The sequence below is a fragment of the Balaenoptera ricei genome, chromosome 2 (genome assembly GCF_028023285.1).
Source record: "Balaenoptera ricei isolate mBalRic1 chromosome 2, mBalRic1.hap2, whole genome shotgun sequence".
NCBI lineage: Eukaryota > Metazoa > Chordata > Mammalia > Artiodactyla > Balaenopteridae > Balaenoptera > Balaenoptera ricei.
The window spans coordinates 163,138,085-163,143,765 of record NC_082640.1 but is presented as its reverse complement, the minus strand read 5'-3'; the positions used below and the strand labels follow the sequence as shown (position 1 = coordinate 163,143,765).

General features: G+C 46.4%; 1 non-coding gene across 1 annotated transcript; it reads right to left on the bottom strand.

Moving 5' to 3' along the window:
* Positions 1 to 2,536: 2,536 nt before the first annotated feature.
* Positions 2,537 to 2,609, bottom strand: TRNAW-CCA (transfer RNA tryptophan (anticodon CCA)). Its single transcript has one exon. It is a non-coding gene; the product is annotated as a tRNA-Trp (tRNA).
* Positions 2,610 to 5,681: the final 3,072 nt, after the last annotated feature.

Sequence of the window (5,681 nt, the reverse complement as noted above, 5' to 3'; positions counted from 1 at the left end):
AGCCCACTATGATCACAGATGTATTTAGAGAGGGAATCATTTGAGGCAAATGTCTGGGACCAAAGTAAAACACACCCTGAGGTCTTTGAGCAGTTTTAACAGGAAATAGGCAAGCTGGCTCAGCAGTAATCCTTTATTACCAACGATTAATTGACCACAGTTCTCAAATTAAGAGGCATGATGGACTGGGAGCTGGGGAGCTGGGTTCCAGTCCTGCCTATGCTACTAATTAGCAGCTGACCTTGGACCTGTCATTTTACATCCCTGGGATTCAGGATCCTCTATTGTAAAGTAAAGGAATTCTATGGGCAGAACTCTAAGGACTCTTCCATCGTTCACATCCCAGGATTCTTTTTTTTTTTTTTTAAGTTTAATTTATTTATTTGTTTATTTATTTATTTATGGCTGTGTTGGGTCTTGGTTTCTGTGCGAGGGCTTTCTCTAGTTGGGGCCAGTGGGGGCCACTCTTCATCGCGGTGTGCAGGCCTCTCACTATCGCGGCCTCTCTTGTTGGCGGAGCACAGGCTCCAGACGCGCAGGCTCAGTAATTGTGGCTCATGGGCCTAGTCGCTCCACGGCATGTGGGATCTTCCCAGACCAGGGCTCGAACCCGTGTCCCCTGCATTGACAGTCAGATTCTCAACCACTGCACCACCAGGGAAGCCCCTCCACGATTCTTTGAGTCTGTAAGCACTGTCCTACCCCTAGAGACTGACACGGAGGGCAGGCTTGAGCAAGCCCCTGTGCTGAATATGCTCTGTATCCTCCCCGAGGTCCTCTCTCCACCCTTCTCTGCCCTGCTCCATGCCCAGGAGGCTGACCAGTACAGGCTGCATCCCTGAGACTCCCCTGCCCTCTGTCTTCTAGTTGAGCTTGGCCAGTGGTAAGTGTGAGTAGGAGGCAGGGAGGCCAAAGAAGAGAGAGACCCCGATGTCTGCACACACACACACACACACACACACACACACACACCCCTTCCACATGTGCTCCCAGCCTTCCTGTCTGTGTCCTGGCAGTGGCTGGGTTCCTCTCCTGCCACAGCTCCTGTTGGAGACCTCTGCCCTAGCCCCAGCTCCCACTGGGCTACAGGAGCACCACTCCCACACCACACCCCTTTAGACTTAGGGATGACAATGACTTCCTGCTCTGCTGGTGCCCAGCTGCTTCCCGTTAACTTCCCACACCTCCTCTAAGCAGGCCATCCGTTCAGTTCTCTGGATTTAAACCCTTGAATGTGCCATCTGTTTCCCATAGGACCCTGACTGCTGCAGCCCCTGGGAGTGGGGTGGCTTTCTTCCTTGTCATTGCCACCATCTCCCCATGTGTCATAAATCAACGTAGGAATCCCAGACCTCCTTTCAGAGTCCTACAGGTATCCCCACCAAGTCAGAGGGCCTAGAAATTGGCACTTTCAGGGTGAGGGGGCAGGATTCCCCAATTCTCCTATGGTGGTGGGAGCATCAGTACCAATGTTCTATTAGCCAAAGTCTATAAAAAACTCTTGGGCTCTTTTGAGAGAGGTGACATGGAGTCAGACAGACCTGCGTTGGAATCCGGGCTCAGACTCACTGGGTTTGAACCCTGGCTCAGCTACTAACAGGCTGTGAGACCTTCCTGTGCCTTAGAATCCTCATCTGTAAATTGAGGAAAATAACATTTGCCTCTCAGCCTTGCTGCAAGGATTGAATATGATAATCTGTGCAAAGGTTTTGTACAATGCCTGGCACATTCTAAATAGATGCTCAGTAAATGTTAATTCCCTTTCTCTATTAGGCAACTAGGAGGAAGAGAGGCGAAGCCATGAAAACAATTAGATGGGTTAAAGTGGCTTCTCGAGAAATACCATACCAACTCCTTCAGTTCTCCAGTCGGGTAGCCAGGGGCTGATATGGCAATGGACCAAGGCAGGGGAAGGAAAAAAAAAAAGAACAACTCCTCGGAAACCAGGCTTTTGTCAAAAAAAAAAAAAACCCAACTGCAGCAAGCAATTAGGGAACAATAGCTAAATACTTTCTATAATTAGAGAAAGCATCGGCAAGTGATCAGAGTGCCTTTGTCTGCACTGACCCTCTTCACCCAAAGAATATCTTGGCTCACATGATATGGAGACTGGGGATCTTTGTGGTTTTTTTAGTTTACTTGAGAAATTTAATCTCACACCACCCTTCTGTTGCCAAAAAAGGAGGACAGCAGAGCCAGCGAGGACCCTCTCATCAGAAAGAAAGGCAATTGGAAATGTGACTCATGTCTAGGACTAATTCAATCCTGAAAGAGGAGACGATATTACAACTTTGCCTGGGAGTTCCTGACACCCTGGCCCTACCCTGCTCATGGGGCAGGTGGGTGGGTTGGAATTTCTGTAGGAAGAGGAGACAGATGGGTTTTGACATCCGCCTAGCCTGCTCCTTTTGCTAAAATCTGGGGGGCAGCAAATCCTTACTTTTTTATTTTTAATATTTATTTATTTATTTATTTGGCTGTGCCGGGTCTTAGTTGTGGCATGCAAGATCTTTTAGTTGTGGCATGCAGGATCTTGTTCCCTGACCAGGGATCGAACCTGGGCCCCCTGCATTGGAAACTTGGAGTCTTAACCACTGGACTACCAGGGAAGTCCCGGAGTGCACAGTTCTTTTTTTTTATTTATTTAATTTATTTATTTATTTTTGGTTATGTTGGGTCTTCGTTGCTGCGCACGGGCTTTCTCTAGTTGCGGCGAGCGGGGGCTACTCTTCGTTGCGGTGTGGGGGCTTCTCATTGCGGTGGCTTCTCTTGCTGCAGAGCACGGGCTCTAGGCATGTGGGCTTCAGTAGCTGTGGCATACAGGCTCAGTAGTTGTGGCGCACGGGCTTAGTTGCTCCGCAGCATGTGGGATCTTTCCAGACCAGGGCTCAAACCCGTGTCCCCAGCATTGGCAGGTGGATTCTTAACCGCCGCGCTACCAGGGAAGTCCAAATCCTTACTTTTTTAACAATGGATATTCCAGACAAAAGCAAGGGAGAGGATATTTCCACAAACATTCGTGCTAGAGAACTGATCTCTTGGTCTTGACAGAAGGACCAAGCTGGCTTCCTCACCCAGAATCTCTGTGCCTTCCCAGGCACTGCTATTCTCCCAAGCCCCCAGGTTCTAACCCAAGTCATCCTTTTTCCTTCATTCTTCTCAACCCCTCATCACGAACTCAGCCTCTTGACACTTCCTTCTATAACCCTTCCCATCTTTCTCTTCCTCCCCATTCCTATCACCACAAGCATTGTCAAGCTCCCCACACATCCCATGACTAGACTTCCACAGACTTCCGTCCAGTACCCCTTCCTCCAGACTCCTCCCCCTCAAAGACTTTCCAAGAAACACCACCTAAGGCACTGCATTCACAATGCCATTCTGTATAACCAGACTTTCTAAACTATGGTACAAGTGGCCCTGGTGGTAGATAATTTTAGGTGGTGTGGTACACACAGTTAGTGTTCTGCCCAGGTCCCCTTGAGCAGGCCAGTATGCCCATCACTCAGCTGCTGTGAATGTTGGCTACTAACAGCTCACAGCTGCCTCAATCTCCAGAAAATTGATGGGCTGAAGGGAGCTGCCTCACCGTGAAATGTCTGGAAGGTTACATCCTCATACATTCCTACATCATGTTTTCAAGAAAATATCCTGTTTCTTGAATGATGGGGTGCGACAAACCGTTTCTTTGGCAGAAAACCAGGTCAGTCTAGGAAAATCTAGGACACCTGCAATTCCAGTCTGTGAGAGGCCATGGAGACCTAGTTGTCTCCCACTCCCTGCCTCGAAGGAACAGTTATTGGGGGGTCTACCATGACCCAGGTACCGAGCCACTATTAAACACCACACCTTGTTTTGAGAATACTGATGTAAATAAGATGATGTCCCTGCCCCACTGAGAAGTCCATAGTTCAGTAGTAGACACAGATTTTTTTTAAATTTTACAGTCAGTTTTAAAAGTGCCAGGGGGAGGGGCGAGCTCCTCTGCTCCAGCTACAATGGAGCACAGTGAAGTTCAGGATTCAGCAGCTGAGTTCCAGGGTGGACTCTTTCGCTTACTTGCTGAGAGACCCCAGGCAAGTCACTGATGGTATCTGCTGGCAAAAAAGAGCAATTAAAATGCCCTTTAGAAGCCCAGAAGGATATACACCAACTTCATGGAAATTGGATTATAGAATTGCAGGTGGTTTTTATTTTCTTCTATTTGCTTTTCTACATTTAAAATTTTCCACAGAGAATAAAATCTTTCTGAAATCAGAAAAAGAGAAACACTAAATTTTTTTTAATGTGGTTCTCAGAAATAAGCTCCAGGGTGCAATCTTTTGAGGTATATACCCTCCTCCCCATACTTTATCTGCCTGTCTATCTATCTGGAAGTATTCCTCAAAGGGTAGTTTTTATGACTCATTCCAGATCGGGGGATGGAAATGTGTAAGATGATCCTGGAATATTTTGTCATACCAGAAGGCATAGAAGTTATCAGACTACTGGGGTTGGGTCAAAAGGATTCAGAAGTCAACATGAAGAGCCTCCCACTTGCTAAAGGTGGGACAATTTGATTATCAATTGGCTAAAATCATCAATGGATTGAAGCACATCAAATATGTTTAACTCCATAAAGTTTACAACGATACCCCCCCACCAAAAAGTCACCTCTGAAGAATACTAGGAAACCACTTAATTATTTTAAAAGCTGGTCAATAAAGAGAAAGAACTGAGCATCCATTCTCTCTTCCCTTTGTGATCTGTTCCAAAGGGTAGTCAAATAGTTGATGAAGGGAAAATTCTCTTTTACAGAATATTTCAACTAATAAATGGAAAAGGAATGATTGAACATCACCAATTTGCAATTACTAATGACTTATGGTGTAGCAATGATCATAAATGGCTGCTAACATCACAGGAAACACAAGCAGACTTTGGATCTTCCTAATAGAAGTAAACACTACTGGGGCTTCCCTGGTGGCGCAGTGGTTGAGAATCTGCCTGCCAATGCAGGGGACATGGGTTCGAGCCCTGGTCTGGGAAGATCCCACATGCCGCGGAGCGACTAGGCCCGTGAGCCACAGTTACTGAGCCTGCGTGTCTGGAGCCTGTGCTCCGCAACAAGAGAGGCTGCGATAGTGAGAGGCCCGCGCACCGCGATGAAGAGTGGCCCCAGCTTGCCACAACTAGAGAAAGCCCTCGCACAGAAACGAAGACCCAACACAGCCATAAATAAATAAATAAACAAATACTTTAAAAAAAAAAAAAAGAAGTAAACACTACTATCTGTGAAGTTGCTTTATCTCTCCCCCCACCGAACCGCAAAAATAAAGCAAAACAAAACCCTGAATCCAACCAGGCCTTTATATCTAATTAAAAATTTACAGGAAACAGAGGAGGAACAACATCACAAAGATAGAAAGTAGCGGTTATAGGAAACTCTACAAGGCAAATGACCTAGTTTCTTCAACAAAATATTGCATAAAAAATAAATAAATAAAAGAGATGGAGGGGGAACCTATAAGTAAAAGAGAAATGATGTTACTGAACTCAGGTTCAGCTGCTCACCACTAGAAAATCAGTACTGGAGAGTGCTGGTAGAAACGGAAAACGTTGCTTTTAGTCAGAAAGCTGGCAATCTGGGGAGAAGGCAGACTCGTGTCCCAAAACTAACTCTGAAGATTCTGCTTGCCCAT